The sequence below is a fragment of the Leptonychotes weddellii genome, chromosome 4 (assembly GCF_054177405.1).
Source record: "Leptonychotes weddellii isolate Sample4059 chromosome 4, ASM5417740v2, whole genome shotgun sequence".
Lineage (NCBI taxonomy): Eukaryota > Metazoa > Chordata > Mammalia > Carnivora > Phocidae > Leptonychotes > Leptonychotes weddellii.
The window spans coordinates 157,110,340-157,136,345 of record NC_138372.1 but is presented as its reverse complement, the minus strand read 5'-3'; the positions used below and the strand labels follow the sequence as shown (position 1 = coordinate 157,136,345).

General features: G+C 46.0%; 1 protein-coding gene across 1 annotated transcript in view; it reads left to right on the top strand.

Moving 5' to 3' along the window:
• The window catches only part of LOC102743838 (protein MTSS 1-like), a 74,554-nt gene that overhangs the window by 41,413 nt on the left and 7,135 nt on the right, over positions 1-26,006 (top strand). The window lies entirely within an intron of this gene.

The following is a 26,006-nucleotide window of genomic DNA, read 5'->3' as shown; positions in this document are numbered from 1 at the left end:
GAACCCTAATTTAACTGTGCACTTTGGGTGATAATGATGTACCAGAGTCAATTCATCAGTTATAACACATGTACAGTCTGGTGGGGGATACTGATAATGGGAGGCTGTGCATTTGTGGTGATAAGGGCGTATATGGGAAATCTGTCCCTTCTCCATTTTGCTATGAACCTAAAATGGCTCTAAAAAATAAAATCTTAAAGAGATGGCTGTGATGCTAAATTTTACGTTAGGTATATTTTACCACAAAAAAACCAAAAGCCCATACACATTAAGCAGGTAATCCCTATCTTCCTCTTGTCCACTCCCTCCACTAGTATCTGGCAGTCACCCTGCCGGTGTTTTGTATTTTTTTCATCATTATATCCTTAGCCCCCAACATGGTTGTTGCTGAATAAAACTTTGGTCAGTGATGAGCTTTTACTCTAGCACTGATTTATCTTTGTGTATTTCTTCAACAGCCACATAATGAGAAAAGTTATCTTTAAGGAAATTTCTTTGAAATGTTTCCCTAGTATTTAAGAGTTTTCTACTTGTCCACCGATATCTGCATAGTAGTGCCTCTGGAACCAAAGCTACTTTTGTATTTATCTGCGCATCTTTGTTATTTTTAGTTGATATTTTGAGTTGATAATGGTGGTCCTGGTTCTGTTCCTGGTGGCATCCATCTGACACTCAGAAACAAAGACTGAAACAAAGACTTACTGAATCTTTCAAATACATGTAGTGATGGCCAAATACATGCTTTTTCTTAGGATGTTAAAATTTTCAAATACTGTTTCTTTTATGGAGGAGAAAAAAATGTAGCCATCCTTTCAGAAATTAATATTTTTAAGCCAATTTCTTCCTTGAAGTATGTTAGTCTTTTTCTTTAGGCTCACAACTCATAAAATCTTGTTCTTCCCTGTTGCTCTATAATTTATAAAATTGTATTGCAGTTGGCTTGGGTAGAATTTACTTAAGCATAGTTGAGCCTTTAGATTTTCTTTCTGGCATGGACAAAAGCCTCATTAATTATGAATATGAATTCCTTTTGCAAAATGACAAGATTGAACATTTCCTCATGCCAATATCCCAGCTGTCTCATTCTGATGCTCAACAAAGACTTTTAGAGATTGTCTTTAATGGCTGTGCTATCAGATACTTAAAAAAAAAAAAAAAAGAGAGAAACTAAAAAGAATGCAAAATAGCTTACAGTTTTGTTTTTCGAGAAAAAATAATGAAAGGTTTTTGTTTTAGTGCGGACGTTTTCTACTCTTGTAATGCATTTGTGGGCTCGAAGATTTGACCATGGCTACAAACCAAAGGATCATTTCTTCTCTCTAAAGTGTAGGTACAAAATTCCATTTGTTTAGATGACCAGTACTTGGAGTCCCGAGGCTCAGGTCACCTTTCGCCCTCTGACCAGCCGAAGCTCACTCTTGGTCTCGTGACAGAGATGGCAGTGGGCGTTGGTAGCCAGCCAGCGCTGAGCCCTCACCGCGCTGGTGCTGATTCATTATGGCCTCCCCACGTTCGCAGGGGGTAGCTAGCGTCTGTTACCACCACCGGAGGGGGTGAACTGGGGCTTCAGTCCAAAGCCTCCAGAGGCTATGAGCCACCATATTCTGTTGCCTCGGTCCTGAGTGTGTCTGTTCAGCCATCGCTTGACCAATCTCAGTGCAATGGTTTTTCATATTCTCACTTGCCCTGCATCCTGTGGTGTTTGCTGCTAGAGAAATTGACCCAGATACGGCAGTTGGTTCCTTGGAGTAGGAACCCTTGGAAGAGGTGTTTCCACCTCTGGCCTCCAGCTGTGGTTTTCTTGTCTGGAGATGGATCTGTGTTGTTGCATTCTTTCCAGGCTGTCAAGGAAGCCAGCACTCCTGGAAATTCCCTCCTAAGTTCGGAGCCTAAGGGCCAGGGAGTGCGCTGCGTGCGCGTGCGTGAGTGTGCGTGTGTATGCGTGCGCGTGCGTGCGCGTGCCCGTGTTTGATATTAAGGCTGCAGGCAGTTGGAAACCTTTTTTATGTTCCCAATTCCTTGAGGGGGAGGATGTCTGGTGTCGCCACTCCTCTTCCATTTTTTTAAAATTTAAATTTGTTGTTTATTATTTATTTGTTTGCTTACTTTAACCGGAAGCTCTGTAACATTACACATGAGCCAATCATGCTTAAGTCCCATGAAAATAACCTGGGGCCGGACAGCTCAGTGTGCTGTTGCTTCATTACTTTAGGAAACCTCAGGATTGGAACCAAGGTGGACTGGTTCGGTCGGAGGCTGAGGAAGGAAGGGCGGATGACCATTTGTCACTGTTAGAAAAGCAAGACAAAGCAGTCATCCATAGTTCAAAGCCCATCCATTTTTGTTTTTTTTTTTGACGAGAACATGGTTAGGGATGTAATTTGGCTTCAGAGCTCCTCCTTGTTTTCTTTGACTGTGTTTAGTATGCATTTGGCTTCAAACGCTGTTTCCCATTGTTGTGTCTGTTCCTGTGCTGTGTTGTCGTCCCTTCCCTGCGTTGTTCTCCGTCTCTGAGGTGGGGACTGCTGTTGCAGCTGCCCAGAGCTGGCCCTGCCGTCAGCCCCGGCCCGGGCAGCCAGCCTTCACCCTTGGCCTTCCGTCCAGCAGCCTGGCCTCGCCCTCCCCGGTCCCAGGCTTCCTGCTCCCTCCCAAGGGCCAGACTGGCCCCTCCAGTGGCCTCTTTGCTGTATTTTTGCCCTGCAGGCATTGAGGCAATGGCCAGAGCGGTCCTGTTCTCTCTCGCAGCCTCAGAACCAAGCACTTACTTACTCTCTGGAATGGGGCCGCTGTTCCCTGCCTCTGTGCTGCTCCTCATACCTGTGACCTTGCAGACGGAGAGCGGGGAGGCATGTTAGTTCTGGATCCCAGCTGCTTTGCCACTGCTGATGGCTGTGTCGCCCCCAGGGAGCACCAGCCAGTCAGTAAATAGGGCTGACCCCGGCACGAGGGAGGCTGCTGGAGGGGGGCACGCGTGTGGATGAACCCTGCTCTCACTCCACAGAAACACGGCCCCTGAAATCATGTCAGTGTGAATTGTAAAAGAGGGTATATTTTTTTGGTGTGAATGCTGCCCAGCTGTTAGAGTTGAGAAATTGCACAGTGTGCTGGTTAAGAACCTTCAATTTGGATTGAACCCTGGCCTGCGCTTTCTTTCTTTTTTTTTTTTCTTTGGCGGCGTGACCTTTGGCAAACGGCTCTAATCTCTGCATACCTCAGTTTTCTGGTCTGTAAATTAGATGCAATGATAGCACCCATGTAGGGCTGCAGGGAAATCTGTGTGTGTGTGAGAGAGAGAAGGGCCTAGTTCAGGGCCTGGTCCATAGCAGACTTTACATGATAGCTATTACTATTTTTTAAGATTTTATTTATTTATTTGAGAGAGAGCCTGAGCAGAGGGAGAGGGAGAAGCAGACTCCCCACTGAGCAGGGAGCTGATGTGGGGCTCGATCCGGGATCGTGACCTGAACTGAAGACAGACGCTTAACCGACTGAGCCACCCCAGCAACTGTTATCATGAAGATGGTAAGCTACTACTTACTTGTCTGTATGTATGAATGTGTCAGGCAGTATGCTGTGCTTGCTGTAGATTATGTTAATTAATCTTTATACAAGGTCGTTCTGAGAGAGGTGGTATTGATTTACACAGTGGTCAGGTTCCCTGAAATAATTTGAAATATATTTAGGATGGGTACATTTTCATTGTGGACATTTAAAAAACTTCCACACACTCCAAACACACACCCACTCTCTCTCTCTCACACACACACACACACACCCACACACACACACCCACCCACCCACCCAAAAAACAACTGGCTGTGGCATAAAAGCAGTACCTTTCATGACTGATGGATGATCCTGGGTGGAAGATTAGTTACTTGAGTTTGTCATTTGCCTTTTTTTTTTTTTTTTTTTTAAAAGAATGCCACAGCTTCCTGTGTTGTTCTAGATTTGATAGACACATTTGTGTAAGGTTTCCAAGGTCCAGCTTTTCACTCAGCAGGAAGCTGAGGACAGTAATCCTCCTTTTCGTTTGCAATGCTGAACCTTGGAGTCTACTCCATGGCGGGGGTGGCGGGAAACGTTTCTACTCTGTGCTCAGCCACTTAATCCCCAGGTGGCCTTGAAGAGATTATTAACTTGCTTAAATGTGATTGAGGAGCTCCCTTTCTGTGGTCCAAAGAAACCACTATTCTGGTCGTGAGGGTCTTTGTGGCCTGGTGTATTCTTCCTCCCGCAGGAATCAAGTCCGGGGTAAGGGCGTCAATGCAGAGCTGCTAGCCTACCACAGCGTGGGTAGGGGTGAGGGCTCCTTGCGTTCTTACCTGTTTTGCTAAGGAGTGTGTCCTTCATTCATGCTGTGGAAGCACCGTGCCTGGCACCAGTGAATGTTCTTCAACACGTGGAATGGGTGGTTGAGTTTCTCTGTTGAGAGTATATTGGTGATCAGGTCCTGGATGTTCTTGAAAGAGATGAATATAACAGAAGTGTTAAAATGATTACTGTTGCATGCTGTTCATTCAATAGAAATGCTATATTGGGTTCTGGAACCTGAGTGCCTTCGTTGTGGCATATAAATAATCTTTGTTTTTTCTTTTTTTAAAGATTTTATTTATTTATTTGACAGAGACAGAGAGAGAGGGAACATAAGCTGGGGGAGTGGGAGAGGGAGAAGCAGGCTTCCCGCTGAGCAGGGAGCCTGACGCTGGGCTCCATCCCAGGACCCCGGGATCATGACCTGAGCCTAAGGCAGACGCTTAATGACTGAGCCACCTAGGCGCCCCAACCTTTGTTTTTTCTTATGATCATCTTCCCTCTCTTTACCTTGGAGTAATCCCTCCATTCCCTCCTCTCCTACCCTAACGTGTTCTCCCCTGGGGCTCAACTTCCAGGGGCTTCCTTCTTACCTACTTTTAGCTGAGAACAGATGCATCAGCTGGCTGGCAATGGCCCCCTGAGGTTTGATAGCTGGAGGAGGGAGGTCCTTCTTCTGGTGACTTGTCCCCTCCCTGTCCTGCTGCCTGACTCTGGGCCTTACCTGGTGCTCCTGAGCTGGAGATGGGGCTGACCTGCTTGGGAGCATCTGTATTCCAGGTGTAGGGTCTGATGCAGTGGTAAAGCAGTTGCCTTTTAAAAATCTCTTCCTGGGGCACCATTCTGCCTTTTGTATTTTATGTACTGACAACTGAAACTCCAATACGACTCAATTTCTGTGTTTCCTAGGGCTTAAATTCGTTCATAAATAGCGGTTGGGAGAAGCTGACTTAACTGTTTTTGCGAACCCTAGATGCAAAAAGAGTCCTGGAGTAAATAAGGAAAGCTAAGTTTAGAGAATGTCTTGGCAGTTGTTAGAGGTGATTTTAATCAAATCCCAAATTAGTGTGTATGTGAGGTTCATAACTCTTTTTTGATGGTGGCTGTTGGGGTTAGTCCTTGTCAAATCCTGTACAGAGTGTTGTATAAATTTTCTCCCATTGAGGAGTTAGGCTGCCTTCTAAACTTTCTCATGGATCTTGTTGCAAAGTGTGAGAGGTTTCGAGATTCTCACAGTCTATATAAATCTTCCATTGGCATTCTCAGATGTTCAGTGTGAGGCGAGTCGACTGGTATTGTGGGTTTCTACACCACATCCAGCTCTTCTGTTGTGACCGAATGGCAGTTGGTTCCATGGTTCACCGAACAAACTCTGAACACATTCCACTTTTAGAGGACTGGGGCAGCTTCTGGAAAGGGCTTTTGAAGCAGATCAGGCAAGGGTTTGGGCCCAATAGGGCTAACTGTCCAGAATGGGAAAGAATGCATGTTACCTTCAACCCTGTTGCTCACAGGAATAAGTGACCATTTCTATGGAAACTGGAGTGTTTTTGAATCTTCATTGGTGGGCCTTTGCCCAGATGAAAATCTGATCTTTCGAAGCATAGGGAACCATGCAGGACAAGTACATATTCATGCAGAGATCGACTCCAAAGGCTTGCAGGCCATTTGTCAGGTAGAATCTATTCTCATATAAGTTAACCTTCTCACTGCAGTAAAAACAGAGAGGGAGATGGAAGGAGGGAGGTGGGGAGACAGAGGGAACACAGCACATGTGCAGTTAAGCTTTAGAGGTAAAGAATTTGAATCTGTTTCTAATCAGGCTCTGCACCAGTTTTATTTAACTCACATAATGGCTAGGCAGGGTTTGGGTATGTCATCTAAGGGAGGGGGCAGGTCACAGACATGAATGAGTGGAGTCCGGCTGCCAACGGGAAAGCATGTGGCTTGTCTAAAGCAGGCAACGACCCTGTTGTCTTATTGGAAAGTGGGCTTAGGTCCTTGGATTTTTAGGAACAGTGCTGTCCGATAGAATTGTATTAGACTGAAATAGGATTGTAGTAGCCATTGTATTGATGATGGAAACGTTCCATACCTGCATCATCCAGTAAGGCAGTCACATGTGGCTACTGAGCACTTGAAATGTGGCTGGTATGATTGAGGAACCATATTTTTAATTTTATTTCAGTTGAATTGATTTAAACTTAAATAGCCACGTGTGACTCATGGCTACCACATCGGGCAGCACAGGTGTAGAAGAAGCCAGAATCTGGGTATTATGTACAATCTTCTGATTTTTAGGAGTTTGCAGGCTACATTTGGCTCATGGACTGTCACCTTACAACCTCTACCCAGACGAAAATCAGAAGAGCATTTAAAAAGTCCTGATACTTGGGCTTTGCTCTCAGATGGTCTGATTTAACTCCTCTGAAGTGGGGCTGGGCATCAGTATTTTCTAAAGCACCTAGGTGGATTCTAAGTGCAGACAGGGTCAGAAACCACCTCTTAGACCCTGAACATTAGAGGGTGACCATACAAGATCCTTATGGATTTTCAAATGCTCAAAAGCCACTATAGTGTCCAGTTACTTTCAGTTTCTATACGTGTTCAATGAGGATGGTTATACCGGCCTCTTAGAGTAGTTGCAAAGACTAAATAAAATCTGTTAAATGAAAAGAAGAAAACCAGAGTTGAGATGCAGGCACTAGGGTTGGCTTACTTACTAGCTAAAGGTCTTGCCTTCACAGACCAACCTCGCCTCTGTGGGGGAGGAACACTTTTTCCCAACACCTTCTGAGGTTCTCCAGCGAGGGACCCCATGAAATGGACTGACAAAAGGCAGATTAACAGGAGAAAAACATACACATTTCTTTCATATAAGTTTTATGCCAGATGGGAGCCTTCATAAGGAAATGATGATTCTAAGAAATAGTTGAACCTGAGTGGCTTTTTAAGTTTTGATGAGGAGTGGAAAGTCATGGGAAAATGTGATGGGACAAAAGGGTAGAAACTAAGGTAGTTACTGGGGGAAGTGTATCAAGGCCTGTTCATTTGGATTCCTTTAGATATCCCTCCGAGGGCAGAGAATCCTTCCTGCACCTGCTGCGTCTCAAATCCTTTCAGCTTAAAGTATTTCTTATGTCAAAGTGGCATATTTGGGGGCAGCATATCCTGATCCCCCTCACCACATACGGGATTCAGACCTTGCCTTGGCAAAACCATGTAACCCTCGCTATGGACTATAGAATTTCTTAAGAAAGGAGTGCCTAAATCTTCGAATGCGAACAGTCTTCTGATGTCACACTCTAGAGCAAGAATGACGGATACACGACAGACGTTGTGTGTTGATCTGCATCTGTTAGATTCCAAAGCTGGTGCCACTCCCAGGTTAACAGGTTGGAGTGGAATTCAAAGTAGAGAAAGCAAAGGAGGATAGACATTTTACAGTTTAAGGAGTGTTTTTAGGCATGCATGTGTGTTTTTAGTGAAAACAGGCAATGAGTTGCCATTGGTCTGTAAATTCCACAGTGGAGGAGACGGGGTTTGCCTTGTTTATTGTGTTCCTCCGGCCCCAGACATTGTAGGGGCTCATTAAACCTTTGTTGAATAAGAGGGTGAATTAGTGCCAACCAGGCCTTGCACCAAAGTGTTGAGATATTTGAGAAAGATTGTTTTCATGTCTGTTCTCGTAAAAGGTTTGGAGAGGTTAATTAGTTTTCTTTGGGTCACAGAGCTAAGTGGCAGAATCAGTATTTTAAAGTCTGGTATTGTTCCTTTAAGACCATACTAACTTCATTGCCATAAATACATGTACTAACAATACGTACACAGACAAACACATACATACACACAAAAAAGAAAAAAAATATACTAACCACTAGGTAAAATCATTTCTAAAATGCATGCAGTGGATCAGAGGGGGATCAACTAGGATTATGGATCCCTAGGATTAGGGATCAGCCCCAATCTATCACTTCCATACTGAGGGTATATCACTGAAAACTCCCAGGGATCAAAGACCTTTAGGGGAAAAGATGTGTTTGATATCCTTTATATCCAACAGCATGTCCACTGCTGAACCCACATGAGGAATCTAAGGAGCACCTACCGATCTGATTCAGAAAATATAAATAAGTATTCTCATACTTCTTTTTCATGGAGGAGAGAGTGAAACACTTAACGTTTAGAAATAAGCAGGCACGTTTTAAAATTTGTAGTCTTTTGCCAAGAAGTGATGAAAGGAGTTTTCAGACTTTCTTGGGATTCGTGTAACAGAGGTGGGTGCTTTCTTTCTGAAATGTACTGTTGTAAACATTTCCTGTGCCTGGTTCTGTTTTGGTTTATGCAGACCTCTAAATCTTTTCCCCCAACCCTCCCCCCAAAAATAACCCCACATATACTGCATCCCTAACAAGCTGGCATCAACAATTTAGAGCAGGGTCGGGCAACCTACCTGCGTGCCACATCCCCTCACTGCTGGCCCATGAACCGAGAATGTTTTTTTACACATTTGAAAAAAAGGAGTCCTGTTTCATGACATGTAAAAATGAACATGAAATTCAGACTTAAGGTTCATCCATAAAGTTTTATTGGAACACAGCCAGCCTGTTAGTGTTAAGGTTTGGTCTATGACTAGTTTTGGAGTTGAGTCATAACGGAGACCCAATGGCCCACAAAGCCTAGGATATTTACCCCGTGACCCTTGACAGAAAAAGTTTGATTTCAAGCAAAGTAGGTTGGGAGGAAGTAGTGTGGGGATGGAGGTAGAAAGTGTGTGTTCCTTACCTTTTCCCTGCCTTTGGTAAAATTTAAATATTCCAAATGAATCATTCTTTAAAAAAATTTTTTTGGGGGGGCGCCTGGGTGGCTCAGTCGTTAAGCGTCTGCCTTCGGCTCAGGTCATGATCCCAGGGTCCTGGGATCGAGCCCCACATCGGGCTCCCTGCTCAGTGGGAAGCCTGCTTCTCCCTCTCCCACTCCCCCTGCTTGTGTTCCCTCTCTCGCTGTGTCTCGCTCTGTCAAATAAATAAATAAAATCTTTAAAAAAAAAAAAAATTTTTTTTTTTCTCTTCCTCCTGATTTTGTGTATCCCTGAAATGAAAGTCTTGATGGAGGGGAGACAAAAGAAAAAAATAAACCATTGGTGATGGTGGAGGCCTCGGGAAGGAAGGCCTTGATGTTGTTGAGCAAGAGCATTCTTAACGGCTCTCTCTCTCTTCTGTGGCCCACCCCCAAAACCTTTACAATTCTGAATAGACAGTTTTTCTCTTTGCATCACATGGGGAACACAGCATGAGCGTGTTCATCTGACTGACTTTATTATGTATGTGGTGAGGAGTACTTGACATGACACAGTGAGTCGTGCCAAGTTGCGTCGGCTGCCCTGTGAGCCTGTGCCTGGCTGACTCTTGGGGACGGCAGCTGGCTGGCCTCCGTCCTCAGGTGAGACTGCGTTTTGGCCTTTCAAGGAGCCTGTTGTATGGGGTTCACTTTGTATGCTGCATCTGAAGCCCCACACCTTGGATTTAAAAGCGATTCCAGGGAACTAAGACTTTTTCATTGAGAGCTTCAGACTCTTGGCACCTCCGGGGAGGCGGTTCTCTTTGTGCGGAGGAAGAATGGTCTTGGCAGCTGAACAATGGCAACAGGAATGAGGACAATATTAGCCTTCCCAAGTCTAGATTTGAGCACATGGTTTTTCCATTGGACCCTGCAATGCGGTGAAGGCCCTGAGGGTCCCTCAGGCCCACAATTGCCTCGTGGTTGCCCGCCTGGCTTAAGGTGTTGAGCTGAAACTCTCTGGATGGTCATGAAGGTGTCCACTGGATGAAAATCGTTCCGGGCAATGGAAGGTCTGGGTGTCCTGAAGTCACTGAACTCGGTGGTGAAGAAGCGTGGGACCAGAGAAGGGGAGCTTTGCTTTTGTTCTCCCCTGTGCCTCATTTCTCTCCACATTCCTGCAGTGTCTTCACTTTGGAAAGAATTTAATTCTTATTACAACCTTTATGTTTTTCATACAGGTTAGGGATAATGTCCAGTTTTGTAGACATCGGGTTACAGTCTCAGTTATGATCAATTTAAAAAGATCAAATCATGAGTAAACACCTTTTCGTTCCTTTCTTCACGAAGTCTTTATGTGTCTGACTTGGCCTTGGAAGTCCTTCGCCATTTTTCTTGATTAAAACAAAGAAGGTTGGGTGGGGGAAGGATTTTAGTGTGATGAATTAATGAAGAGGGCAGCACACCCCAAATGTACTTAACCACTTAGCAGCAGTGTCCCTTCTGCCATTTTTCAGGTGCACACTCTCTCAAATCTTTTATATATATATATATATTATTTTTTTTGTTTTAATGAATATAGGGTCTACCTCACAAAGTTGTTAGAATCAAATGTAAAAGTGCTTCAAGAGATGGAACCTGTTACAGGAATGTTTGTAGCAGCTCTAACAATAGCCAAAAGGTGGAAACAGCCCCGTGGTCCATCATGGGGTGAATGATAAACTGTGGTAGCTACACCCAACAGAATATTATTCAACCACAAAAAGGAATGACGTGCTGGTAATTTGCTACAACTTGGATGAACCTTGAAAACACGATGGTACGTGAAAGTCAGACACCAAAGGTCTCCTATGATTCCGTTTATGTGAAACTTTCTGAAAAGGTAAACCCATAGAGACAAATGGCAGGTTCGTGGTTGCTAGGAGTGGTGGGAATGGGGGATGGGGACTTACTGCTTAATGGGCGTGGGAGTTTATTTTGGAGCGATGAAAACATTTTGGAACTAGGTAGAGGTGGTCACTGCGCAACACTGGCAATGTACTAAATGCCACTGAATTGTTCACTTTAAAATGGTTAATTTTATGTTATGTCAATTTCACTAACATTAGAAAAAATATATTGGGGTTGCCTGGGTGGCTCAGTTGGTTGGGTGGCCAACTCTTGGTTTTGGCTCAGGTCATGATCTTGGGGTTGTGTGGTCGAGCCCCCCATCCAGCTCTGCACTCAGTGGGGGGTCTGCTTGAGATTCTCTCCCTTTGCCCCTCCCCTGGCTCGCAAACCCTTGTGCACGCTCGTGCACACTCTCAAATCGTATATATATATATATATTTAAAAATTTTTTTTTTGCTATATTGCCAGGAGCTATCAGTCCCTGATATGCTTGGTCTACAACCTGTGACAGAGGAAAACTCACCTTTACACAGGGGACCCCGAGGCTTGGATGATAGAACTTGTTCAAAGTCAGGTCATTGGGAAGACGGCAGTTTTCCTGCACTTCTTTATTATTTCCATGTGATATTTGCCAGCAGGGCGACGGGAGAAGCCAGCAAAGTGGATAGGCTAGTGAAGGATCACTCTTCTTCTAGAAGCTTCAAACCTACCTCTCCATGGAAGACAGTTTCTTGACAGTACCTGCCATGGAGCAGAAGAGTTAGTTTTTGCTCTGATTCTTACTGGCTATGTATTTTTGGCCTGGTTATTTCCTCTAGCTCTTTGAGCTGGTTTTCTCTTTTAAAATAGAAATAAGAAGAATTATAAGAGGATTGTTCGGAGTTTTTAGTAAGATGTGCAGCCTCCGGGCGAGGTTTAGGAAATGTAATCTGTTACATACCTGTTCCTTCTGCAGTCTGGTTCACTACATTTCCTGGAAAGGTGTGAGAAGCCTTGTGGCTTCAGAGGTCTATCTGCGTAATGAAATGTCCTGTGGGAACCCCGGTCTACCTTAAGCCACATTCCAGCTTGGATGGGTGGCATTTTCCTTCTGCCCTCTGATGAGGACGAGCCTTCCTGTGTCTCGAGGGGCTGGGATTGCTTTCACAGTTGGGTGGCACCCATGACACTGAAGGGTACTTAACCACTTACCAGCAGTGTCCCTTATGCCATTTTTCAGGTGGATCTGGCATTTGGTTCCATGAAACAAGGCAGTGTTGGTGAAATGCTCTTAGGCTCTGAAAAAAGAGAGAAATAGTGCTTGCAGCTGCTTAACATGTCACAGTTCCCGCTTCATGATGGCCTAACAGGAGGCAAGAGAAATACTGCTTCCAATCTGGGTCTCCTTATCTTCCCGTAGTAACAGAAATTGAAGCAGCCCATCTGTGCTCCTTCAGAACAAACAACAATGAAGTCATAGTGCTTAAAATAGCGCAGGGTGGAATGGCGGAGAGCAGCCCGCTTTGCCTGACCTCCCTTGGGGACTCTCACACAGCATTTCGGGATCCTGGCCTTGCGCTGGGTCTCACTTGGCGTGTCCGCGTCTGGGTCACGCGTGTCCTTGTGAGCAACTCGTAGCACCCTCGAGTGATTTTCTTCAAGAGGAACATACCGTGTGAAGGCATGTGTGGTCTCCTCTCTGGCTTCATATTTCATTTTATGGGGCTTTCCCTCTTCATCTCTACTGTGCTGTCCTTACACATTTTGGTACCACTTTAGACACAGCTCACCTTACTAACAGAACACAGCAGTCCAGTGTGGAATGTAGAGGAACTACATTTCCTAGCTTTCGGAGACCCTGAAGGAAACCCTGATGGCTTAGTCTGGAGCCAAGGGCCTGGATTTGGTTCTTGAGGTTTAAATCAAGTGAAAAAGACAAAGTCACCTTCCTTCTCTTTCCTGGACGATACGTAAAAGGCCACAGTTCTCCATGATGCCTTTCTTCTCCATATTTTTAAGTGGACGAAAATAATATTACTGGTTAATACTATCTTTGTGTCCCTTAGCGTATGGGTGCATCTTATTATTTCACTACACACATGCCGAAAAAAAGTAGATCCTTAATTAGCATTCTTTGAGATGATCGCAGAACATCTATTCCAGTTGACATTTGTAAAGTTATTGTATGGGCATGACTGCCTGAGTTCCTTAAAACTTCTACAGAACAGTACCTACTAGGTGTGGAGACATGTACCCTTAGTATGTGTTGTGATAGGAATTTTTCTATGAAGTCACTGAACATAGCCAAGATCGAGCTTTTGTCTTATTATTGTCTTATACAAATAGTGTTGATCAGATGTGTTTATGAATGGAGAATCTCAGTCTCCCTAAGTGATGTTTATAAAAGAAATGGATGTTGATCATAGCAGGTATTTCTTGGGGCAGGATGCTGTGTTCTTAATTAAGATGGTGGTTATATAAGAGATATCTAGTGTTTCTCGTCTGAGAGCTGTTATCTGAAGGCAGCTGTCTACAGTCACAAAATCTCAAACTTGGACTTGGGACATCTTGAGCTAATTTGCTACTGCCGTGAATCCTTCTCCAGAGTTTGAGCCACCAGTGGGAATGGGAATGTCTTGGAATACTCTCTCTACTTTGGTCGTCTTCTGAAAGTTAGCTTGCTTGCTTGCTTCCTTCCTTATTTATTTATTTATTTTAGAGAGCGAGCAAGTGTGAGTGAGGGGAGGTGCAGAGGTGGAGGGAGAGGGAGAGAATCCCAGGTAGGCTCTGTCCTGAGCGTGGAGCCCAAGGTGGGACTCAGTCTCACCACCCTGAGATCATGACCTGAGCTGAAACCAAGAGTCGGACGCTTAACAGACCAAGCCAACTAGGCGCCCCATGAAAAGTTATCTTTATGAGAATTCTGGGTGTCCCTAGGTTCTTATGCTGTGAAGTTTTAGAAGGCAAGGCAGCCAGTGAAGGTGAGGATAGTGAAGGAAGACTTCATGAAAGCACTGTGACTTTTCTGGTCCTGCGGGACTCAGTTTGGGTAGAAAGGGAGGACAGCTTGGCTCTAATGAGGACCATGTGGAGACTCCTCTCTGGAGGGGAGAGTGGGTGAGTTGGAAGCAATGAGAGAAGAGAGGTTGGCACAGTCAGAGAGGTAGGGGAAGCTCTGATTTTGGAGGAGGGCTCTGGAGGGTTCTTGAGATGAGAAGTGTTTAAGGAGGGTAGCCTGCAATGAGGGACTGGAGCAGTCCAGACCTGATGAGCGTATCAGAATGCAGAGGCACTGGAGAAAACAAAACTGAAAAGCCATGTGTCCTAGAAGGTCTCCTCTGAACTGATGACAATGGAAAATTAAGACTGCCTGAGTCTTGTACCGAAAATGGCAGCTCTCTGTTTAGTTTTGGCGACCAGGCCTCTTGGCACTCATGGGTTCATACCCCACGCCTCGTGAAAAGGATGATTTGAAGTCTTCAGAGGCAGAAGAGCCCTGAAGCCACCTCTTTCATCCACAGTCTCTGGAGTTTTCTTCTTTAACCACTTTAGAGACAGGATGAATCCGTTTCTTCGTAATTAAGCGCTCGCAGTTCTTTTTACTGTTCCTCCTTAACCTCTGATGCTCACTGCTCCAATATAACCATGCAAATAAGATGATGTGGAGAAAGCTCTCGGTAGCCCCTAGGGTGCTATACAAGGGGTGTTTATCATAAACCCACTTCCTTATTTTTATCCTCTCAAACCATCAGTTCTAAGTGTATCACGTTTGCTGAGCTCGCCTGCACGTTTGTATTTAAAGTTGCAGCTCCGTGTCGATTTAGAAGACTCCTTTGCTTGTAGGACACAATCAGAAGTCCCCAGTGGCCTATGGGGCTGCATGGGAGGCCCCTTCAAGCCCCCTCCCCCAGCACTTGTTCCCAGAGTTGGTTGTGCTCAACCCTAAGGGCCCAGCTCCTTTCCACCCCAGGATCACTGGCAGGATATACTCGCAGTTCCCTCTGCCTGGAAGATTCTTGCCCAGACTTCTGTACAAGTTTCAGCTCAAATGTAACGTCAAAAAGGCCTTCTCTGAGTGCGCACCCACCCCAGGTTAAATACCCCATCTTCCTTCCTCTACGCACCGCCCCCCACCATTCCTTGTCTCTTCCACTGCCCTGTTTTATGGCTCTTGGAATTACATAAAATTCTTACTCGCATGACCTCTTGGATCTGTTTCCTGTCCACTAGCATGTAAGCTTCACGAGGACAGAACTCTGTTCCACAGTACCTGGCATTCAGGACAGACTTGTTGAATGAATGAATGAGTGCATAAGAACTTTAAATGAATGAACTTAAAATTAGCTTGTGCTTGCAGACACATCCTTCTGTGGAGATGATATTTGGATACTATTAGGACAGGAGCGAGACGCTTGTACCATCTGCCTTTATGTAGCATAGGGAGACTTGAGTGCCGTAGCTACCCGTTTTCTTTCACCAGGACTAAACTAAGAAGAGCAAATAATAACTTTGCTTAGTCAAGTGGAACCAGCAGATTTAGCACATGAGCTGTAAAGGTCTTCGCTTTGCCTTGTATCCCTGAGTATGTGTAGACAGAGACGCTGAACGTTAGTAAAAGCCAGCCAAAACTGTGTGGCTCACAGTCTTTGACTCATTTGGGCCTGGGACCTTCTGTAGTACCGTAGCATCCTGTAAAACAAACAAAAATCATACTTCCTTGAATATATTCCCCAACTAGCTCTTTTATTTTTTTTCCCCCTCCGGTCCAAGAAATCTGGGCTTTATTTAAAGGAATTGTTTCTCTGTTTCATATGTCTGTCATTAAAAGTGTGTATATCGAGTTTGGAGCAAGCTGTCTCATAAAAGCTGGATGGTGAGGTTGCCTGTGCAAACATCGGAGCCAAACACGTTTTATTTACCCCTTGGTTCGCGTCATTTGTCACAGTATCTCGTGTAGTAAGTTGGTGACTCCCACGCAGTTTCTCAGGCTGTGCTTTCTGCTAATTGTTTGTTTAATTAGAAAATGAGTAAGTATTTTAGGGCGCCTGGGTGGCTCAGTTGGTTAGGCGACTGCCTTCGGCTCAGGTCATGATCCCAGGGTTCTGGGATCGAGTCCCGCATCGGGCTCCCTGCTCTGTGGGGAGCCTGCTTCTCCCTCTCCCACTCCCCCTGCTTGTGTTCCCTCTCTCGCTGTGTCTCTCTCTGTCAAATAAATAAATAAAATCTTTAAAAAAAAAAAAAAGTGAGTAAGTATTTTAGAGAAAAATAGAATCTAAAACTGTGGGGATGAAACCTTTTCTAATTGTACTGTGTTATCATGGTGTCCTAGGGATCGCATTTTTGGAGCGTGGAGGTGGGTGGGGGTCTTATTTTGCTGCTTGGTGTTTACCAAGCACTCAGCATTTCGAGTGGAGCAACGTGAAATCCAGTAGCAGTAAACCCAGTTGGAAAAGAGTTTCAAAACCAGATACAGTCAAAATGTCTGTGTAAACCACGAGGCTTGTGTTCACTCAGCAGCTTTGATGGGGAATGTGATGTATCGAGGGCCTCTCGGAAGGTACAGAGTTGTGTGGGAAAGAGCCCGTGTGTACCAAAAGGTGTTTCTTTTGCATCACAAGAACACAGTGAGTCAGACCTTGATAGGCTTTGTAGAATTTGCTGGTAAAAGCTTGTATCGGATGAGTTCCTGTAGATAGAGCTAAGGATGGACTTTGGGTCCTGGGTACAGGAGTTATTTTCAACACAGCGGTCCATTTGGACTGGTTGCCCTGATACATGGAGGTCTTGGTTTCAACTTCTTGAGGCATCTTGACATTTTTGTTTTCTGGTCACGTTCAGAGGCATTGATTTTTTTTATAACTGAATTTGGTATGCGGTTGAAGAGCGTCAGGATATGTTAAATTGACCTTGCAGGTCTCTTTGCCATCCTGAAACAAAATGGCTGATGGGACGTTTTTAGCTGTCCGTGACCACATGGAGTGAGGAATCCATTTGCAGACAGACCCACAAGGGTAGGAAAGAGAAGGGGGATGTTGAGAATGGGGAAGAGTGGGATGAATTCCTGCTGTGGTTGTGAACTGAGGGGTGGAAGCTCAGCTTTGGGTCTCTTGGGTCAAGCAGATCTGGTGACACCTCCTGTCCACAGTGCCATTCTCCACCAAGACATTTGTAAGTTTAGGGCCAGGAGAAAATATGCTGGAAAAGATGTGGCTTGTGGAACTGGTTGTGCCCATAAGAAAACCAAATGGGGAGAGTGGAAGTACCATCCTCCTCCAGCCCGTTCTGTGGGAACACATGTGGCTGATGGTGCTGTGCCATCTTGGGTCTAGAGTTAGCTGGTGGAGCTCCAGCCCTTAGTTCTGTGGCAGCTGTGCATCCTTGTGCTAATTACAGGATCTTTTCAAGACTCTGTTTCCTCATTTGTCTGAAATGATGATAATACCTACCTTGCAGGGTTATTACTTGTTTATTGTAGTAAAATACACATACCATAAAATTTACCATTTTTAACTATATTTGTTCATTTATTTTTAAAGATTTTATTTATTTGACAGAGAGAGGGAGCGAGTGAGCACAAGCAGGGGGAGCAGCAGAGGGGGAGGGAGAAGCAGGCTCCCTGCTGAGTAGGGAGCTCGATGTGGGGCTCCATCCCAGGACCCTGGGATCATGACCTGAGCCGGAGGCAGACGCTTAACCGACTGAGCCACACAGGTGCCCCTAACTGTTTTTTTTAATTTATTTTTTAGACAGGGTAGGGGCAAAGGGAGAGGGAGAGAGAGAATTTTAAACAGGCTCCATGCCTAGCACGGAGCCCGACGTGGGGTTCGGTCTCAAAAGCCTGAGATCTTGACCTGAGCCGAAATCAAGAGTTGGATGCTCAACCGACTGCGCTACCCAGGTGCCCCACCATTTTAACTGTTTCTTCTCTTTCTTTTCTTAAGGTTTTATTTATTTATTTGACAGAGAGATAGAAGAGCACAAGCAGAGGGAATGGCAGAGGGAGAGGGAGAAGCAGGCTCCTCTTGAGCCAGGAGCCCGATGTGGGGCTCGATCCCAGGACCCTGGGATCATGACCTGAGCCGAAGGCAGACGCTTAACCATCTGAGCCACCCAGGCGCCCCCATTTGAACCATTTCTAAAAAGTGTACATTTCAGTGGCATTAAGTACATTCACATTGTTCTGCAACTGTCACAACCATTGTCTCTAGAACTTTTCACTGTCCCAAACTGAAACTCTGTGCCCATCGTATAATAACTCCCATTCTTCCGTAAAAGAGCTGAGATTTGAACCCAGGATTCTGGGCTCCATGTGTCTAGTGTTCTTTCTACTACATTACAATTCAAGAAGGTTTGCCGTCTTAAATGTTTGACATCTCCTAAGAACCTGTTGTGTTAATTGGTACTATCTACAAAAATGTGTTTTCTGAATAACCTCGGACCCTATCTAGTAGTGTGGGTGAAGAGTCTGGACCAGTGAGGCTGGAGTTCTTCCCAGTGATGGCTAAGCTCCATATCCTCCTGGGAGAGCTTCCCATGGAGGTCTGCCTACACCCCAAACTCACAGTGGAAACTCAGATTCTGAGAGAGGAGGAAATGGAGTCATGCTCTCCCCTCCACCTGAATCCCAGCCTACTCCCTGGTTTGTTCTTTTTTTTTTTTTTTCTTTTCCCCTTTTTACAGAGCTAGCAGGGCTAGACTTCTGTCTGGGGTTCATTTGAACTGTTCTTTCTTAAATGGGAATCTTGATTTCTATTCTTGTTCCCACTCTCTTAAGTCTGTCTCTCTTGCAGGCCACCAGTGGCCTCCTAGCCGGTCTTCCCCTGCCTCCTCTCCTGTGTGGCCTCCATGCTGCTGAGGGGTTTTCTTTCTGGCAGTCCAGATCTGATCACCCCGCTTTTCTATCTGAAAACCCTCCGTGACTCCCCATTGCGAAGAAATAAAGCTCAAACTCTGCTGAGTAGCATTCTCACCCTCTGCGAGGCGGCTCATCCTGAAATGTGTGACCCCCCTCCTTTGTTCTCCTTGTCCCCTAACTGGACACACTGACTCAGGGGCTCTTCGTCTCCCCTCCGAGGCAGTAATGAAAGCTGTGACCTCCTACCTGGAAAGGTATGTATTCACCCAACTAACTGTCCACTCAATTTCAAGGGGTCTGTGGATCCCAGCTGTGAACTCTGCCTGATGCTATGCTGGACCATTCCTGGGAAGACTGCACCCGGAGCCTCTTTGCCTTTGCTCTTGCTCTTTCCTCCTAGCCTCCTGTCTCTATCCCTCTCACTTCCATCAGTATTTTTCTTCAGTGCACCTTCCTGCCAGACTTCAGTTTTCCTTCTATTGTTCTTGCAGAGTACATGACTGGAACACCTGTTTCATATCTGTATTAGAGTTGAGAGTTTGCATGGCTGCCTCACCCATGTGTTCCAGAGCATGAGGCCTTACACGTGCTATACACCCAGGCATGCATTCCTTCCTTCCTTCCTTCAGCATGTTTTTTTTTTTTTTTTTTTTTATTTATTCATGAGAGAGAGAGAGAGAGAGAGAGAGGCAGAGGGAGAAGCAGGCTCCCAAGGAGCAGGGAGCCCGATGCAGGACTTGATCTCAGGACCCTGGGATCATGACCTGAGCTGAAGGCAGATGCTTAACCATCTGAGCCACCCAGGCGCCCCTTCAGCATGTTTTTTGAGTCCTCTTGAGCTAGCTACAGTGCTGGGCCCCAGGGATATGCTAAGGGATATGACCCACTGCTTACCCCCCAGAGAGATCAGTTTAATGCAAAATGTATCCAGATAAATAGGTGAGAGAGAGGGAGGGATGGAGGGAGAGAGAGAGAAAAGCCAGGAGGAAATCACTGAAGGCTTCCTGGAGGAGGGTGTAGAATGAGGATGGAGACAAAGTAAGCAAAGGCCCAAAAGTGAGACTAAGTGAATGAACGAACTTTGGATGACATTTTATGAACTGAGATCTCAAGAGATGGGAAAAGAGACCAATGAGGTGTTCATTGATTAGATTCGGGAAGAAAAATAGAATTCGACACTGAAGAGATTGTTGAATAGAGCAAAGGAATCTTTAAAGAATCCCAGAGAGAGAACCCTGCAGGAATAATTTTTGTCTTCAGGGTTGGAAGGCAGCCGTGCTTCTTGTATATATACGTGTATTCAAATCATTTAAGTGCTGAAAGGCACCCCACGGATTACCTGGTACAAACATTTGCCTTAGGGCGAGTTATTTACCCTCTGTGTGCTCAGTGGCCATATCAAGAAGGGGGCGATAAAAATAGACACTTCCTCAAACCCAAGATACTGTCAGTTAAGCTGTACCTTTATTTTTTTATACCCGTAAAAAGAAAAAAAAGTCCTGCTAATGCAAGTATGACGTGCTTTTTTTAGAGATATTAAAATATGGGGAGAAAAAGGATTGACTGTAGACTGAGTCTAGGCGTGGGCCTGAACTCGGTGAAATATGGTCGTCTGCTTCACAGGGCTCAGGTGGACAGTGCTAGGCGCACAGTCATTACTCAGTATGTGTTGATGATGGGGGTGGCCGTGTTTATAGAAAGGGTGGAAAAAGGTCTGGAGGCCGAAGTGACTAATGGCTCCATGTAAGCCAAAGCACTCTGGAAAGCACTCTCGTTGCATATTTGGCGGATTTCTGACTAGCCAGGTCCCCCGATGAGCAAGAGTCCCTGGTGGCCTGTAATTCCATGTGACCGTGGGTTGTGAGTGTGCCTGCTTCGAGGCCCCGTGGTCATCCGCCTTTTCCAAACCCAAGGGAAAATGAAGGGCTCGGTTTTAGAGTGTGGCCTGTAATCTCGCATACCCTAAACTCTGGTCTATACACTACCAACCATTAGAGAGACGTTTTGTAACCTTAAATGGTTGGGTTCAGACCTGAGTGCCTGGGTGCTACCAAATTAAAGGCCAGTGGGAAGCTGCGTGGAGGGCTCGGCTGCTAGGCCTTGTGGTGGGGGAACCTTTATCTAGAGACGGGCCTTGCCGGAAGGGAACGGCCACACCTGTGTCTCAGGCGACTTTAATTAGGGCCATCGACTAGGTTGCCCTCTGATGACAGGTTGAACTAAGGCCTGTGGTTCGATGTCATGAAACCACTCCTGGGAAAAGGCCAGCAGAGCTGTGGGTGGTACCCTAAGGCCTCCAGAGGGGGTGGCCCTGCGGGCTCTGGCCTCTGCCCGCCAGTCCAGCGTACCCCCCTGCCGCTCCCCACCTGGACGTCACCTCTTGTCCCACCCAAGAGTCTGGATAGTTTCTTCCCACCTCCCCAGGCATGGGGTGACTTCTGTGCTTTGTTCCCTGTCCTTTGTCTGCCAACACCACGTGGCCATCACCGACTCATCCTCGGCTCTTAGACTCGAGCTGGGCACTGTCTCTTGAGAAGGCTTCCTGTGAGCCTCGCTTATCCCCTGTGTTCCCCTGATGCCAGGGGCTTATCTCTTCCATTGCATTTTCTATCATCATTTTCGGTTCTGTGTATCTTTGCCCTTCTTGAAGAATGGGACTGCATCTTATTTTTCTTTGTATCTACTGTGCTTTGCACGTGCGTGGCAGGCCGTTTACAAAAGGACACTGGGGTGGACAAAGACAAAATAGCAGAAGGTGATACTCCAAGGGCCCTTTGAGGAGGAGGAAGAGGAAAGCAGCCTTTGTATGTAGGTGAATAATGGGTCACGTGGCAGAGGAGCCAAGAAAGGGACAAGAATTCACAGAACCTATTGCATTAAGGAGTGTGGGATAAAGCAGAAGCGGGGACGCTCCTATACTTGACGTTGGCAGGGGCATGGATGGGGCAGGTGGGTCATTTGGGGTGGATGGTGCATACATATGCAAGCCTGGGTTTCCTGAGGATCCCGAGTCCCTGCTCTGGAGGCTTCCGGGAGGAGGGGACTGCGGTCGGGCCAGAGAACACAGGGCGCTGGGGATTTTCCTTCCCGCCAGGGGACAAGTGTCCTTAGCCTCACTTAGAGCTCTGTGCCAAAGCGTTTGTGGGAAGCCTCCTTGAGCAGAAGGGCACCTGAGGCTATGACTTTGTCAACAAACGTGTGTTGTTCACTTAGTATGAGGTTTTATCAAGTGGCCGAAGGAAAAACTTCACAGCACAGTGTGCTAGTTCCTGAGAGGGACTTTATGGCTGTGCTGCAGGTGCTCCTTTTCTGAAGAGCCAGACTTGTAGGCCTCGGCTGCAGGTCGGTGCCGGCCACCTGATTCTGTGCCCGAGGCCATCCAGACAGCACCGGACACAGCGACTCTGAGTGTGGGGGTTGGGGTGGGGGCGGGGCCCTGACAACCAGGGTCCTCATCTGGCTAAAGGTGAGTAGCTGCCCTTTGGATCAGAAGTGGCTCAGGGCCACGTTTCTCAGTCACTCAGCCCCTTAGGAAGTTGCCCTTGGTCTCTGCCTGCTTTGTCTGACTGCAGAGTGCTATCAGGTATAGGGAAGCTTTGATGCTTACAAATAAAAAAACATTACCGGCTTCGCTCCTCTCCCTGTGCCTATGTCCCAGTATTTATGAAGGTCACAGTGGCTTTATTTTACTCTGTGGGGGCAGAGGTTCTCAGCTGTGTATTCAGATCATTTGGGTAGCTGTTTGAAAAGGAGGTGTACCAGACCCTGTCTTCAGAGGTTATTCAAGAGGTCTGGAAAGAGCTTGGCTCCTGAGTATTTTGGAAAATCTCTCCATCTCCAGGTAATTTTCGTGGGTGCCCTAGACCAAGAACCACTGCATTAGAAGGAAAAGCTTCCTGGTGGCAGAGCCTGAGCCCTCTCTGTCTTGGTGTCCCCCTGCTGTACCTGGCATTTAGTACCATTCAGAAATATTTATGGAACACCTGCTACGGGCCAGGCCCCAGAATACAGTGGTGAACATCACTGTTGTTACTTCTGGAGCCCCCGTGGGGGCTGGGGGTGCTGTTTGTGTTAGATGCTAAGAAAATGTGGAGACTGGCTTCTCTTCATTCTCAGGCATTGTTGGATTCTGGTCTTCCCAAACACCATCGGGAGGTACTCTGGAATATTGTTCAGCGTTAGTAGCAAATGAGATAAATAGATCTAAAACGCCACCCTTGCCTTTACCATCGACTTTGAGACTAAAGAGCAGAGCCTGCAGACAAGACTGGGATAGATCCTTTTCCTTTCTCTTCAATGTAAAACGAAGCTGAAGTTGGCTTCCTCTTCCATTTTAAATGCCTCTTACATTCACTCCGCAAACATTTCTTGAGCACCTCCTATGTGCTAGACAACGTGGACACGAAGGTAAATAAAGCACAGCCTCAAAACTTAAGGCTTGCTTAGTCTAAGCGGGGGAGACAGGGAAAACAGATGAATGTAAAGAAGCGTATTAGGTTCTAAATGTGTGATGAGCAAACTGTGAACAGGCTCTTTGCTAAAGCGGCTTTGGTAATTTGAATAAATAGGGAAACCCTTTATGAGGCCCTGCTGTGCTGATTTGATGTCCCAGGTTCGTTCCCAGCCCCATCTTTGGAGGGTGGCGTTTGTAGGAACAGGTGGGTCCAGGAGGGAAGCTTGCTGCCTCTCTCCTGGGCTGGGAAGGCTGTGGCTTATGTTTTCTCCCAGCGGTGTCTGTGCCCGCAGCTTTGCTAGGATCCCACTACCTGATCATTTGGCCTTTTCATGCATGATGGTCACATGTGTGTTCTCAACTGCAGATTCCTTTTGGATTAGCCTGAGAGAAGAACGCGTGCTTTGGTGGGCACTGGGGAACTGGGTCATGAAGCATGCTCTTTGTCTAGATACTGTAATTATCAGCCCACGCAGGCCTGGGCTGTTTACAAATATACATCTGTTTAGGACAGAAAAAAAAAAAAAAGCCCAGAAGGAAATAAACCTATATAATTTTGGAGTTGTTTCTGGGTGACGTTTTCCCAGGCTTTTTACTTTTCAGTATTACCCTTTCTTTTGGAAAAAGCAGATCGACTTCAGTTTTTAAAACATAGGTGTGTTAGTTGAGTTTTTCTTACTGAAGCTCTTTACTCAAAGGACGAAGGTTCTGAGTGATAAACTTCCTAATGACCAAGCGCATTCTCCTGCCCTGGGGCATCTTGCTGCAGGGCTGGGTCTGGTTTTTCCTGTTCACTGATTGTTGCCTCCCTGTCTGTCTGTTGATTGAAAATGGCCTCAGGGCATCAGTTCCTCCCACTTTGGCCCAGGTGGGGAAAGGAGCCTTCAGAGTGGGGAGAACCAGGATGTCATGGGGGCGAATTTGCTATCAGAGGGAAGGGTTCTGGGCTTCCTGTGCCGAGTCAGCACAGTGTGCTGCCCCACCGTGAGGCTTTCAGCACCATTCACATTATATGCACTGAGAGCATCCTTCATGGAAACGGGACTGCTTGAATTCCCTCACTAAGCCGCAGCTTCCTTTTTGGTGTAGAGTGGGAGGCATCTCAGTCCAGGCAAGTAAGTGGGAGTGGGGGTTAAGCTATAACCCAGGAAGTTCCTATTCTGTTGGAGGAGTGGGGCAGTGATCTGTGCTATGGTGGGGGAGGCCTTGCTGATTTATTGCCTCACCCCTGTGTGTGTATATGTGTGTGTGTCTGTGTGTATGTGAGTGTTTCCTTCTCTCTACCATAATATACCTTCTAATTATAATCTTGTATCATTGGTTTCTTGCCCCTCCTTCCCCTGTTGACTGGCTAAAATGCCGCCCTGTTCTAGGGCTTGTGTTTCCGTGGCACAGCTTATTCCAAATTGCTCATATGGTTGCGCTTTTTTGAAACCTGACTCTAGGCTGCCCTGCGCCTTGTCATCTCGCACAGTTGAGCCCAAAACTGGTGCAGGGCTTTTCAAAGTTCTTTTCTTTAATGTACATGTGTGGACTGCCTTAAAGTCCAAGGATATCACTGGGACAGTTGCTCGGTTTTGAGATCTAACTGGTTAGAATGGCCATCCCCCCTGCCCTATTTTGTGGGGGCAGGGGCAGTCCCTTTGAGTAGGGTAGAGACAGACTGTTTCTAACACTCTGTGGCTTTTGTTACTCAGCGTCCATGAGAAATGGATCACAAGGTCTGATTTTAACAGTGAGAGAGTCAGGAGGAGGGTTCCTCCTTACAATGGTGTGTCCTTGATGGATGTTCCCACGGTATAGTGATTACCACATCCGCCCGACAGTGGTGTGTCCCTGTATTTATTTCTGTTTAGTTATTTTATTTGGACTCTCATTTAACTCCAGGATCACTCTCACTGTCTGAAGTTGATTTAATATCCATTCTTTAATGTCTTCACAGTACTTTAGTACATTCTGTTTTTTCCTGTATATTTTGTTAATTCCTCAGGATTATGGGTTCTCCGCTCATCCATCCATCCACCTTCTGTTCACTCAGCAGGCATTCGAATGCCAGCCTCGAGCCAGGCACTGTGCTAGATGCTGCTGATTTGAAGATGCGTGAATCACAATCCTTCCCTTCAGGGCCTTGGTCAGGATAGAAGTATCTCTGGGAAACCGGTCCCAGGGGAAATGTGATCCAGGGGCTGGGAGAAGTTTCTGTAAGAAGGGAGGGAGGGCGCCCAGGTGAGAGTGGGGTGGCCCAGGTGTTATTCCATCACTCTGCTTAGGGAGAAGATCCAGAAGATGACCAGGTAATTTTACACAGTTCCCTTTGATGCTATGACGACTGTACCTTGTCTGTTTCCTCCCAAGAATTTCTATGGACTTTATAATTTAACCACTGGAAACAGTGTGGTTTAGGTGTTTGGCTCTTTGCTTCTGGAGTCAAATCATAGTTCTTAGCCTTTAATCTCCTGAGAAATGAGCTGAGCGGCTCCATGTGATTTTTTAGGTAGCTTTTCTGGAATAAGCCTAGAGTGCTGCTCTATGTGCTGTGATCCAAGTGTTTCACTGTATTTAAAGAAAAACTTTCCTGATATTATCAGGTAAAGGCATATGCACGTATATATGATCATTCCTGAGATGTGAGTCACTAAAATGGATCAAGATATAGTTTCAGGGGGGAAACTATATGATAAATTATAGCTGGCAACCAATAGAATCTGAGCTCTTAAACTAGTGTGGTAGTTGATA